At 45.6% G+C, this 14,671-nt stretch overlaps 1 protein-coding gene across 1 annotated transcript in view; it reads left to right on the top strand.

Moving 5' to 3' along the window:
- The window catches only part of HSDL2 (hydroxysteroid dehydrogenase like 2), an 89,292-nt gene that overhangs the window by 31,428 nt on the left and 43,193 nt on the right, over window positions 1–14,671 (top strand). The gene's annotated exons all lie outside the window — the stretch shown is intronic.

Genomic DNA, 14,671 nt, shown 5'->3' with positions numbered 1-14,671 from the left:
TCTTGAGTGCAGTGCAGTGGGAGTGAATAATCTGTCCACAGTCACTTCAGTCTGCCTGTTGGAAAGCAAGTTCAATTTTTATTGTACAGCTTAAGACCATCTGCAGTCATCTTCCAGCTTTGGCTTGGCCTGCTTGACTGATTCTTCAACTCACAGTTGTGGTAGGAACATTGAACACTGGAGCACTTGAAGAATCTCATGAAGGTCAATAGGAGAAGCTGCACTTCCCTAACTTTCTCCATCTTTGTCTTTCCTACCTCATTAAAGTCATTTTCCCCTTACTTTAAATAAGTTTTATTTAGTTTTTTATTTATTTGAAAGGCAGTGTGACAGACAGAGAGAGAGAGAGAGAGAGAGAGAGAGAGAGAGAGAAACAAAAACAAGCAAGCAAACAAAGATCTTCCACCCACTGATTCACTCCCTAAGTATGTAGGGGCTGGGCCAGCCTGAAGTCAAGAGCCAGTAGTTCCATCTGGTTCTCCTGTGTGTGAGGCAGGGACCCAAGTCCTCCTGAGGCATATGTTAGCAGAAAACTGGAATCAGAAGTGGAATTGGCCCTGCCAGTGCACCTGGGAAAAACAATGGAAGGTGGCCCAAGTGCTTGGGCCCTTGCTACCTGCATGGGAGACCCAGGTAGAGTTCCAAGCTCCTGGCTTTGGTCTGGCTCAGCCCTTGCTATTGTAGCCATTTGGGGAGTGAACCAATGGATGGAAGATCTCTCTCCCTCTTTATTTGTAACTCTGCCTTTCAAATAAATCTTTAAAAAAAAATTATCACCTTAGAAACCAATACAAGTTGAACATCACTTATTAAAAGACCTGAAATCCTTGGGGATGGCTTTGTGGCATAGCAGATTAAGCCACCACCTGCAAAGCCAAGCATTCCATCTGATTGCCGGTTCAAGTCCTGGCTGCTGTACTTCTGATCTAGCTCCCTGCTAATGCACCTGGGAAAGCAGTATAAAATGGCCCAAGTGCTTGGATCCCTGCCACCTTCCTGAGAGATCTAGATGGGGTTCCTGGCTCCTGGCCATTACTGTCATTTGGGGAGTAAACCAATAGATTAAAGATTGTGTGTGTGTGTGTGTGTGCAGGTCTCTCTCTTTCTGATTCTTTCAAATAAATGTTTTAAAATCCAAATCCTGAAATCCAAAGTTTTACAAAATCTGAAAGTTTTTGAGTGCTGACATGATGCCACAGTGGAAAATTCCACTCTGTGAAGCTTTGTTTCATGCACAAAATTATTGAAGATATTGTACAGAGGTGGGCATTGTGGTACAGTTGGTTAAACCGCTGCTTGGGATGCCTGCATCCCATATTGGAGTGACAGTTTGAATCCTTGCACTTCTGTTTCCTGTTCAGCTCCCTGCTGATGCATCATGGGAGCATCAGATGATGGCTCAAATGCTTGGGCCCCTGCCACCCACATGAGAGCCTTGAATGCAGTTCTAGATTCCTGGCTTCAACCTGGCTCAACCCTGGCTATTGCAGGCATTTAGTTAGTGAATGAGAGGATAGAAGTGTGCTCCCCTGCCCCTTTGTTGCTTTGCCTTTCAAGTAGATGCAAATAAATAAACTTTTTTAAAAAATGATTTATTTATTTTTTTATTTGAAAATCAGAGTTACACAGAGAGAAGGAGGGGCAGAGAGACAGAGGTCTTCCATCTGCTGGTTCACTCCCCAATTGGCTTCAACAGCTGGAGTTGTGCCGATCCAAAGCCAGGAGCCAGGAGCTTCTTCCAGGTCTCCCATGCAGGTGCAGGGGCCCAAGGGCTCAGGCCATCTTCTGCTTTCCCAGTCCATAGCAGAGAGCTGGATCGGAAGTGGAGCATCTGGGACTTGAACCAGCACCCATATGGGATGCCGGCACCCGCTGTACTACAGTGCCAACCCCCAAATAAATACACTTTTAAAAAATGCATAAAATCCTCAAGGTATCTCATTCTGTATATGCAGATATTCCGAAGTCAAAAATACCCTTACATCTGACAAACTTCTAGTCCCAAGTATTTCTGGTGCGTGATGCCCAGCCTGTCCTGCTGTCTCTGCCCCACATACGGTGGTCACTCAGGTATCTGAATGAGTGACAGTTTGTGATTCCTTTTGAATCCTTCCTATTCTTCATTACATTCTTGGAGAACACTTATATTGATGTCAAACTGGAGTATTTGAGGCTGTTGAGAGTTTCGGGGATGATGTGTTTCTTGTTTTCCATTTCCAATATTCAGAAACTCATCTGTGTGGAGCAGTTGTTAGCACTTCAGGCAGGGCTGGGAAGCAAGGAGCGTACCTGGAGCTGATGGAGGATGTGGTTCCCCTATGGGCCAGTAGAGAGCGCTAGTGAAAGAATGCCAAGGAGATTTGAGGCCCTCAGTGCAGTGGCTCGGGAGGTGAGATAGTGTTTCCTGCATGTGAGGCCTGGGCAGTGGGGAGACTATGGGGATTTCTCTTAGGCCGCACAGTGGATTCAGTGATTTATCCATACTTACACCTGGCAGAGCTGGCATTGATTAAAGTATGGGGATACTTCAAAAGGTTCATGGAAAAAATGTAATTGAAAAAACACAAGTTTATTTTGGTACAAAAAAATTTTAAATCCATGTCTAGTTTTTACATAATATACATTTCCTGTTTTTTTTTTTTTTTTTTTTTAATCTTTAAAGGTTTTATTTATTTATTTGAAAGTCAAAAATACAGAGGGGCTCAACAGGCTAATCCTCCACCTTGCAGCGCCAGCACACCAGGTTCTAGTCCCGGTCGGGGCACCAGATTCTGTCCCAGTTGCCCCTCTTCCAGGCCAGCTCTCTGCTATGGCCCGGGAGTGCAGTGGAGGGTGGCCCAAGTCCTTGGGCCCTGCACTCCATGGGAGACCAGGAGAAGCACCTGGCTCCTGCCTTGGGATCAGCGCGGTGCGCCGGCCGCAGCGTGCTGGCCACGGTGGCCCTTGGAGGGTGAACCAACGGCAAAGGAAGACCTTTCTCTCTGTCTCTCTCTCTCACTGTCCACTCTGCCTGTCAAAAAAAAAAAAAAAAAAAATAGAAGGAGAGAGCCTGCAATAGCCAGGGCTGGCCAGGCCAAAGCCAGAAGCTAGGAGCTTCTTCTGGGTCTCCCACGTGGGTACTGGGGCCCAAATACCTGTGCTGTCTTCCACTGTTTTCCTAGGCGCATTAACAGGGAGCTGGATCAGAAATGGAGCAGCTGAGAATAGAACCGGTGCCCATAAGGGATGCTGGCACTGCAGGTGGAGGCTTAACCTTCTGTGCCACAGCACTAACCCCTTTAATACACATTTTCTGCAAACTTTTTGAAAACCCTGCATATCTAAGGGTGAAACTCATGAGGAAACAAAGAAAAATTGCTGCACAGCTAAGGGGACCCAGGATCCAGACACAGAAAGAATAAGCAGAACTAAAAGGAGACACTTGAGAAGATGTCAGGGGACTTCACATGCAGATATCAGGAGTTCTAAGAGCAGGCGTAAAGAACAAGTAGAAGAAAAACATTGAGGGGCCGGTGCTATGGTGCAGTGGGTTAATGCCCTGGCCTGAATCACCGGCATCCCATATGGGTGCTGGTTTGAGACCTGGCTGCTCCACTTCTGAACCAGCTCTCTGCTATGGCCTGGGAAAGCCGTAGAAGGTGGTCCAATTCCTTGGGCCCCTGCACCCACATGGGAGCCTCAGAAGAAGCTCCTGGCTCCTGGCTTCGGATCGGCACAGCTCTGGCTGTTGCAGCCAATTGGGGAGTGAACCATTGGATGGAAGACCTCTCTCTCTCTCTGCCTCTTCTCTGTGTAACTCTGACTTTCAAATAAATAAATAAATCTTTTAAAAAAACCCCATTAATTGAAATAATAGAAACAGCCCTCTTGAATAGAAGAAAGACTTACATACTTACATAGATTGAAAGGTTTATTAAATTTAAGGCTGAATTTATGGGGTGAAAAAGACATACGGGAAAATCTTGAATTTTCAATGATAAAGTGAGAATCCTTTAAGTTTTCAGGCAGAATGTGTGTTACTTACAAAGGAAGAAGATTGCGTCTTCTTTTATCTTTCAACACCCAAAACTAGAAGGCAGTCGAGTAACACCTGTACATTACTGATAGGAAGGGACTTAGACAAGGTAATATTTATTGACAAGGTGAAAGGAAGATATGTGGATATGCCATTGTACTTGAGAGAAAAATCTATAAAGGGCTGTTGACCAAATAGGAGCTTTTCAAGATAGATTCTAAAAATGAAAAGGAGAAGAAACAATGGAAAGCAAGTAACCCTGCAATATACATGATTAAATGTAAATGGATTATGATAGAATAACTGGGAATATGTAATAAAGGTACCAAATTAGAACTCTTGATAGGGAAGAGATAGCTTTAATATTCATCTCTAGGGTCAGGCAAATGGTGCAGTGGTTAAGATGCTCCTTGCCATATTGGAGTGCATGTTTGGGGCCTGGCTTTGCTCCTGATTCTCGCTTCTTGCTAATACATGCCATGAGAGGTGGCAGTGATGGCTCAAGTGGTACGGTCCCTTCCTCCTACATGGGAGACCCACCCACACTGAGTTCCTGGCTTCTTATTCTAACTTAGCCCAGTCCCCTGGCTGTTGAGGGCAGTGGGAGATCTCTAACTGTCTCTCTGCCTTTCAAATAATAATTTTTTTTTTTGACAGGCAGAGTGGACAGTGAGAGAGAGAGACAGAGAGAAAGGTCTTCCTTTACCATTGGTTCACTTTCCAATGGCCGCTGCAGCCGGTGCGCTGCGGCCGGTGCACCGCGCTGATCCGAAGCCGGGAGCCAGGTGCTTCTCCTGGTCTCCCATGGGGTGCAGGGCCCAAGGACTTGGGCCATCCTCCACTGCACTCCCGGGCCATAGCAGAGAGCTGGCCTGGAAGAGGGGCAACCGGGACAGAATCCGGCGCCTCGACCGGGACTAGAACCCGGTGTGCCGGTGCTGCAAGGCGGAGGATTAGCCTATTGAGCTGTGGCGCCGGCCTCAAATAATAATTTTTTTAAAAGAATAACTTTCTTTTTTTTAAAAAAAAAAAAGAAAAATTAGCATCTAACCAAAAGCAATAAACTTTATTTTCAAAACTTTGAAGTTGGAGAAAGGGGAAATGTATAAGTCATGGAATCCTGAGTGGCTTCCATGCTGTGGGAGACTGGGGGAGGAAAGGCAGTATGACAGCCTCTGTGGGGATAGCCACAATTGTAGATGGTATCTTTTTTTTAAAAGTTTTTATTTAATGAATGCATTTTTTCATAGATACAACTTTAGGAATATAGTGGTTCTTTCCCCCATACCCACCCTTCCACCCCTACTCCCATCCCAACTCCCTCTCCCTTTCCCATTTCTTTCTTCATCATGGTTCATTTTTAGTTTGATTTTATATACAGAGGACCAACTCCATGTTAAGCACAGATTTCAACATTTTGCACCCACACACAACATATAGAGTACAGTTTGAAAACAAGATTTGCAGTCGGTTCTCATAGTACAACTCATTAAGGACGGAGGTCCTATATGGGGAGCAAGTGCACAGTGACTTCTGTTGTTCCTTTAACAATTAACACTCTTTTTTTTTTTTTAATTTATTTATTTACTTGAAAGAGTTACACAGAGAAGGCGAGGCAGAGAGAGAAAGAGAGAGGTCTTCCATCTGCTGGTTCACTCCCCAATTGGCCACAATGGCTAGAGCTGTGTCGATCCAAAGCTGGGAGCCTGGAGCTTCTTCCTGGTCTCCCACATTGGTGCAGGGGCCTAAGGACTTGGGCCATCTTCTGCTTTTCCAGGCCATAGCAGAGAGCTGATTTGGAAGTGGAACAGCCAGAACTCAAACTGGCGCCCATATGGGATGCCGGCACTGCAAGTGGGGGCTTTACCTGCTGTGCCACAGCGCCTAACACTCTTATTGAAGACATCAGTGATCACCCGAGGCTCCTGCCATGGGCTGCCAAGGCTATGGGAAGCCTCTGTGACCACAGACTCTATCACTGTTTGGATACAGAGAAAAATACATCCTTTTTTTTTTTTTTTTTAAAGATTGATTTATTTATTTGCCAGTCAGAGTTACACTGAGAGAGAGAGAAAGAGAGAGAGAGAGAGAGAGAGAGAGAGAGAGAGAGGTCTTCCCAATGGTTCACTCCCCAATTGGCAGCAATGGCCAGAGCTGTGCCGATCCGAAGCCAGGAGCCAGGAGCTCCTTCCTAGTCTTCCACATGGGTACAGGGGTTCAAGGACTTGAGCCATCTTCTACTGCTTTCGTAGGCCATAGCAGAGAGCTGGATCAGAAGTGGAGCAGCTGGGTCTTGAACCAGCACCCATATGGGATGCTGGCACTTCAGGCCAGGGTATTAACCCACTGCACCACTGCGCCATAGCGCCGGCCCCTAAGTACATCCTTCTTTGATGGCCCTTTCTTTCTACTGACAGAGATCCTCTGTGTAGGATATTTTTTTTTGCCACAGAGTCTTGGCTTTCCATGCCTGAAATGAGATGGTATCTTTTTTTTTTTTTTAAAAAACCAGCACCCATATGGAATGTCGGTGCTTCAGGCCAGAACATTAACCCACTGTGCCACAGCGCCGGCCCCAAGATGGTATCTTTTTTAAGAATTATATTTTTCCGTTTGGTGCTGGGGCATAGAAATGCTTTTGGATGGCCGGTGCTGTGGCTTAACAGGCTAATCCTCCACCTTGCGGCGCCAGCGCACTGGGTTCTAGTCCCGGTCGGGTCGCCGGATTCTATCCCGGTTGCCCCTCTTCCAGGCCAGCTCTCTGCTATGGCCCCGGAAGGCAGTGGAGGATGGCCCAAGTCTTTGGGCCCTGCACCTGGATGGGAGACCAGGAGAAGCACCTGGCTCCTGGCTTCGGATCAGCATGATGCGCCGGCCGCAGCGGCCATTGGAGGGTGAACCAAGGGCAAAAGGAAGACCTTTCTCTCTCTCTATCTCTCTCTCTCACTATCCACTCTGCCTGTTTAAAAAAAAATGCTTTTGGATTTAAAATTTATAGAAAGGCATGTCGCATAGCAGGTAAAACCTCCAGCTACAATGCTTGCATCCCATATGAGCGTTGGTTATTGTCCTAGCAGCTCCACCTCTGATCCAGCTCCCTGATAATGGGCTGGGAAAAGCAGTGGAAGATGGCCCAAGGGTTTGGTCTCCTACCACCCAGGCAAGAGACCCAGGTAGAACTCCTGGCTTCCAGCTTCTCTGGCAGTTGCATCCAACAGGAGAGTGGTGAACTAGCAGATAGAAGATCTCTGTCTTTGTCTAACTCTGACTTTCTCTCTGTCTCTCCTCTCTCAAACACTGGCTTTCAGAATAAATAAATCTTTGAAAGAAATTTTATACAGCTAGTTTTTCAAACTTTCTGATTGGTTCTAACAACTTAGTAGATACTGTTAGTTTTTCTATGTATGTAATCATGTAAGCTATAATAACATTTATTTCTTCCTTATCAATTGTTACTATACCCTTGCTTTTTTCTTACTTTTCTGTGCTGCCCTTCTCTCTGATCTTCTGCTCTCTACCAGTAGATTTCTGTTGAGTTCTCAAGAGTCCAGGAATGCTTTGTGGCTTGTTTATAGACTTACTGCAGTAAGACAGCCCTACTTTATCATATTCCAGAAGCAGAAGACTGGTCCTATCCATCTCCTATTAAATATATTACTAAGCATTTAATATTTTTATTGTTATCAAAGTATATGAGTATCTTTTTTTAAGGTTTATTTTTATTTATTTGAAAGGTAGAGTTACAGAGACAGGTAGAGACAGAGAGAGAGGTCTTTCATCTGTTGATTCGCTCCCCAGATGGTTGCAACGGCCAGAGCTGCGCCTATCTGAAACCAGGAGCCAGGAGCTTCGTCCAGGTTTCCCACATGGGTGGCAAAAGCCTAAGGACTTGGGCCATCCTCTGCTGCCTTCCTAGGTGCATTAGCAGGGAGTTGATCAGAAATGGAGCAGCCAGCGTCACTGCTGAATAGGTTAATCCTCCGCCTGCGGCGCCGGCACACCAGGTTCTAGTCCCGGTTGGGGCGCCGGTCCTGTCCCGGTTGCTCCTCTTCCAGGCCAGCTCTCTGCTATGGCCCGGGAGTGCAGTGGAGGATGGCCCAAGTGCTTGGGCCCTGCACCTGCATGGGAGACCAGGAGGAGGCACCTGGCTCCTGGCTTCAGATCGGTGCAGCGCCGGCCGTGGTGGCCATTTGGGGAGTGAATCAGCGTAAGGAAGACCTTTCTCTCTATCTCTCTGTCTCTCACTAACTCTGCCTGTCAAAAAAAAAAAAAAAAGAAAAAGAAAAAAAAAAAAAAAGAAAAAAAAGAAAAGAAAAGAAATGGAGCAGCCAGGACTCAAACCGGCACCCATATGGGATGCTGGCACTGGAGGCCAGGGCTTCAACCTGCTGCACTACATAGTGCCGGCTCTGAAACTGTGTGTCTTTATCTTTTTAAAGTCAGTGTTACAGAGAAGGAGAGGCAGAGAGAGAGAAACAGAGAGACAGAGAGAGAGAGAGATCCTCCATATGTAGGATCATGCCCTAAATGGCTGCAATGGCCAGGGGTGGGCCATGCCAAAGCCAGGAGCTTCATCCAGGTGTCCTACATGGGGGCAGGGGTCTAAGGGCTTGGGCCATCTTCTGCTGCTTTCCCAGGCCATTAGCAGGGAGCTGGATTAGAAGTGGAGCAGCCGGGACTGGGACCCATGCCCATATTGGATACCAGCACTGCGAGTGGCAGCTTTACCTGTTATGCCGCAGTAACAGCTCTTCTTTGTCTTTTATAAATATACCAGCAAACTAAATCTTCTTAGAAGGACTGATGAATTTTCTTCAGAGTCTCTTAGATTGTTCAGATTGGAAGTCTTATAGAAAGTGGTAATTGTACCTGCCCTTTTGGTATATGCTAAATTCTTTTTCCATTTCTTGTTGATTTAGCTAATAATTTTAGAACAGTGTTGAACAGTAACAGTGATAGCAGGCATATTTGTTCTTGGCAAAAGTGGAAATGCTTTTGTTTCCTCATTAAATAGATGGAGTTTCTTCCCTGTTTTTATTTTTAACTTCAGTTTTTGTACCCTTACTCTGTGATGCTGTGTTAGTATTAAATGTGATAAAGCGTAAAGATCTTACTTGATTTGGAGGAAAATTTTGTTTAATGTTTCTGTCTACTCAGTGAAGTTGGTAAGTTGGTACCTTTAATACTAAACTACTATAAAACTTGTATGCAGGTTTTTATGTGTTTATTAAATTTGAAACATTCCTTATAAAAAAAGATTTATTTGAAAGGCAGAATTACAGAGAAAGAGGAAAAGGCAGATAGTGAGAGAGAGAGAGAGAGAGAGAGAGAGAGATTCCAGATGAAAGATGGTTCATTCCCCAAATGGCAGCAATGGCCAGGGCTGGGCCAGGCCAAAGCCAGGAGCTGGGAGCTTCATCTGGGTCTCCCATGTCAGTGTCAGGGGCCTAAACACTTGGACCATCTGCTGCTTTCCTGGGCCATTAGCAGGGAGCTAGACCAGAAGTAGAGCAGGAGCCGGTGCTGTGGCGTAGCAGGTAAAGCTGCCGCCTGCAGTGCCGATATTCCATATGGGTGCCAGTTCAAGTCCCAGCAGCTCCACTTCTGATCCAGCTCTCTGCCGTGGCCTGGGAAAACAGTGAAAGATGGCTCAAATCCTTGGGCCCCTGCATCTACTTGGGAGACCTGGAAGAAGAGCTGCTACCTGCAATACTAGCATCCCATAAGGGCATCAGTTCAAGTCCTGGCTGCTTTCCCTCCAATCCAGCTCTCTGCTGTGGCCTGGAAAAGCAATAGAAGACCCAAGTCTTTGGGCCCCTGCACAATATGCTTTTGACTCCTGACTTCAGCATGGCCCACCTCCGGCTATTGCAGTCATTTGGAGAGTGAACCAGAAGATGAAAGACCTCTCTCTCCTTCTCTCTCTGCTTCTGCCTCTCTGTAACTCTGCCTTTCAAATAAATAAACAAATCTTTAAACAAACAAACAAACAAAGGAAGGAAGTAGAGCAGCTGAAACTCAAAACTGGCACTCATGTGGGATATTGGTGTTACAGGTGGTGACTTTACCCTCTATGCCATAATACTGGCCCAAAATATTACATTTGAGTCATATCTCAAATTTGTAACTATGGGAAAATTACTAAATAACATTGTTTCTGCTTTTCAGCGGCTTTACAATCTTGTTATGGTAAATTAATCATATAAATATGAGTATAATACATTCACAGAAGTAGCCCACTGGGTACTCTTCAAATGAGTGCACTCTTGATTATAAATTTAAAGTAGATTTCCATCGTTAACTTAGTCTGTATCTTTTCTTCAGTGACAGCCTTTTGTACTCAGAATTATATTTTGTTTTAATTTTCTTATTAACAGAAGCAATTTGCCCTTCAGATTCTGAAGTAACTATAATCTAGTTAGGGTGAAGAAATTGTGTGGGCAGGCACTTGGCCTAGTGTTTAAGATGCCAGCTACGATGCTTTCATCCTAATCAGAGTAGCTGGCCTAGCTCCAGCTCTTGACTCCAGCTTCCTACTAATGCAGCCCCTGAGAGGCAGCAGTGATAGCTCAAGTAATTGGGTTCCTGCACCCTCATGGAATACTTGGTTAGTTTCCAGCTTCCTACTTCAGCCCAGCCTGTTGTGGACATCTGGAGAGTAAACCAATAGATAGAAAAAACTTTAAAAAAAAGTTTTTAAAAAAGAAATGATAGAACTGATTTCTATTAAATGTCCAAATGTCATTTATCTAGTTTCTGTATTGCCCATTTTGTTCTTAGTTATATGCGCTGCAATAGATTTTCCTTATAAATAATCTCTAAAGGCCTTAAAAGAAGATTATTGATTTGAAATGCAGAATTACAGAGAGAGAGTGGGAGAGACAAAGATCTCTATCTGCTGGTTCACTTCTTCAAATGGCTGCAACTGCCAGGTCTGGACCAGGTTGAAGCCAGGAGCCATGGACTCCATATGGAGCTCCTGTGTGTGTGGCAGGGGCCCAAGCATTTGGACTATCTTCTGCTGCATTCCCAGGTGCATTAGCAAGAAGCTGAATCAGAAGTGGAGCAGCTGGGACTAGAACCATCACTCATATGGGATGCCAGCATTGCAAGCAGTGGTTAAACCTGCTGTTCCACTTGCTGACCCCTCTCAAGGCTTTTATAACAATTTTTCAGAAGTCAAAAAGATTTTTTTAATTTATTGAGAGAGAAAGAGAGAGAATGAATGAATGAATGAGACAGGGGAATGAGGGTTCCCATCTATTGATTTGCTCCCAAATGCCCTCATGGGCCATGAAGGCTGAAAGGGAGATGGCGACTCAATCCGGGTCTCCCATGTGGGCAGCAGGAACCTGATTACGTGAGCCATCACTGATATTTCCCAGGGTCTGAATTAGCAGGAAGCTGGAGTTAGGAGTCAGAGATGGCCGTTGGGCTCAGGTACTCTAAAACAGAATGAGACACCTTCCCCTCAAACTTTTAATTGTGAAAAACTTTGCACACATGTATAAACACATATATAAGCAGGGAGAATAATATACCAGGTACTATTCAGCTTCAGTAATTTTTCCCACATGGCCAATCATGTTTTGCCAGCCTGCAAGCCTCTTTGTGCTTCATCTTTACCTTCTTGGCCTACTGTATTGTTGTTGTTGTTATTGTTGTTATTATTATTATTATTTTAAGATTTATTTATCTGAAAGGCAGAGTTACAGGGAAAGCGGGAGAGAGAGAGAAAGAAAAATCTTCGTTTCCGTTGGTTCACTCCCCAAATGGCTGCAGTGGTGAAGTCAGGAGCCTGTAACTCCATCCAGGTCAGCCATGTGGGTGGCAGGGGACCAAGCACTTGGACCATTCTCTGATGCATTCTCAGGAGCATTAACAGGGAACTGGATCAGAAGTGGAGCAGCTTGGACTCAAATTGGTGTTCATATTGGATGACAATGTCTCAGGTAGATGGCTGCTCAACGCTATCCTCTACTGTGTTGTTTTAAAACAAATTCTAGTCATACTGTTATTCTAACTGTATATATTTCAATATACATCTTTGAAAGATAAAAGTTCTTAACAAGGCATAAAACGATTATCATAGCTAAAACATTAACATGAATACCTGCATATCATCAAATATCCAATCATTAAACTTCCTCAAGTGTCTCTTAAATGTTTTCTTTGCATTTAGTTTATTAAAATCAAGATCTAAGCATATTCCATACATTCATTTGTTTGGTATATCAACTTTTTTTGTAAGATTCATTTGAAAGACAGAATTACAGAGAAAGGAAGAGAATGAGAAACAGAAAGATCTTGCATCTGCTGGTTCACTTCCCAAATGGCCACATCAGCTAGAGCTGGGCTAAGCCAGAGCCAGGAGCCAGGTGCTTCTTCTGGGTCTCCTATGTCAGTGGCAGAGGCTCAAGGATTTGGGCCATGCTCTGCTGCTTTCCCAGGTGCATTAGCAGGGAGCTGGATTGGAAGTGTAGCAGCTGGGATTTGAACTGCCACTCATATGGGATGTCAGCACTGCAGGTGAAGTCTCAACCCACTGTGCCTCAGCTCCAGCCCCCATGTTTGTTTGCTTAAGATTTATTTATTTATTTGAAAGGAAGAGAGAGAGAGAGAAGGAGAGAAGGAGAGAGAGGAGCTTTTCCGTTCACTGGGTTACTCTCTAAATGGCCACAACAGCCGGGTCTGGGCTAGGCCAAAGCCAAGAGCCTGGGTCTGGTGTTGTGACATAGCCGGTAAAGCAGACTGTCTGCAGTGCCGGCGTCCCATATGGGCACCGGTTCTAGTCCTGGCTGCTCCACTTCCTATCCAGTCTCTGCTATGGCCTGGGAAAGCAGTAGAAGATGGCCCAAGTGCTTGGGCTTCTGCACCAACGTGGGAGACTTGGAAGAAACTCTTGCCTTCTGGCTTCAGATTGGCCCAGCCCCAGCCATTGTGGCCATTTGGGGAGTGAACCAGTGGGTGGAAGACCTCTCTTTCTCTCTCTGCCTCTCTGTAATTCCATCTTTTAAATAAATAAATAAATCTTTAAAAAAAAAAAAAGCCAAGAATCGGGAGCTACATCTGGGTTTTTACATGAATGGCAGGGACTCAAGTTTGTGGGCCATTATCTGCTGCCTCCCAGGCACATTAGTAGGAAGCTGGATCAGAAGCTGAGTAGCTGAGACTCAAATTGGCTTTCTAATATAGGTTGTCACCATCAAAATCGGTGGCTTAACCCACTATACCACAATACCAGCCCCTCTTAAGTGTTTTTCCCCCCTTGTCATTGATTTCCTAAAAAACTAAGTCATTTAGTATTTCTGTCATTCTCGATTTTCTTGATTCTCTCAGTCATAGCAATTAGCATCTTCCTGTATTCTCTTTATTTTATTTATTTATTTATTTATTTTTTTGACAGGCAGAGTGGACAGTGAGAGAGAGACAGAGAGAAATGTCTTCCTTTTGCCGTTGGTTCACCCTCCAATGGCCACCGCGGTAGCGCGCTGCGGCCGGCGCACCGCGCTGTTCCGATGGCAGGAGCCAGGTGCTTCTCCTGGTCTCCCCTGGGGTGCAGGGCCCAAACACTTGGGCCATCCTCCACTGCACTCCCTGGCCACAGCAGAGAGCTGGCCTGGAAGAGGGGCAACCGGGACAGGATCGGTGCCCCGACCGGGACTAGAACCCGGTGTGCCGGCGCCGCAAGGCGGAGGATTAGCCTGTTGAGCCACGGCGCCGGCCTGTATTCTCTTTAGAGCCTTACATTAGTATATTATTTATTACCATTCTTATTTCTTCTGCTTGATTTTATTTTTTAATTCATCAGTGAACCAATGTTTGTTGAAGAGTTACCATGTGGTAGACACTGTGTAGGGTCCTGGGAATATTTCCTTGGCTTTTTCACCTAGTATTGGACTAGGTTGGTAAAAATTAGCTTTTTTTTTTTTTTTTTTTAATTTTTGACAGGCAGAGTGGACAGTGAGAGAGACAGAGAGAAAGGTCTTCCTTTTGCCATTGGTTCACCCTCCAATGGCCGCCGCGGTAGGCGCGCTGTGGCCGGCGCACCGCGCTGATCCGATGGCAGGAGCCAGGTGCTTCTCCTGGTCTCCCATGGGGTGCAGGGCCCAAGGACTTGGGCCATCCTCCACTGCACTCCCTGGCCACAGCAGAGATCTGGCCTGGAAGAGGGGCAACCGGGACAGGATCGGTGCCCCGACCGGGACTAGAACCCGGTGTGCCGGCGCCGCAAGGCGGAGGATTAGCCTGTTGAGCCACGGCGCCGGCCTGTATTCTCTTTAGAGCCTTACATTAGTATATTATTTATTACCATTCTTATTTCTTCTGCTTGATTTTATTTTTTAATTCATCAGTGAACCAATGTTTGTTGAAGAGTTACCATGTGGTAGACACTGTGTAGGGTCCTGGGAATATTTCCTTGGCTTTTTCACCTAGTATTGGACTAGGTTGGTAAAAATAAGCTTTTTTTTTTTTTTTTTTAATTTTTGACAGGCAGAGTGGACAGTGAGAGAGACAGAGAGAAAGGTCTTCCTTTTGCCATTGGTTCACCCTCCAATGGCCGCCGCGGTAGGCGCGCTGTGGCCGGCGCACCGCGCTGATCCGATGGCAGGAGCCAGGTGCTTCTCCTGGTCTCCCATGGGGTGCAGGGCCCAA

Source organism: Lepus europaeus, chromosome 12 (genome assembly GCF_033115175.1).
Source record: "Lepus europaeus isolate LE1 chromosome 12, mLepTim1.pri, whole genome shotgun sequence".
NCBI classification, from domain to species: Eukaryota; Metazoa; Chordata; class Mammalia; order Lagomorpha; family Leporidae; genus Lepus; species Lepus europaeus.
This window is presented reverse-complemented; position numbering and strand designations above follow the sequence as displayed.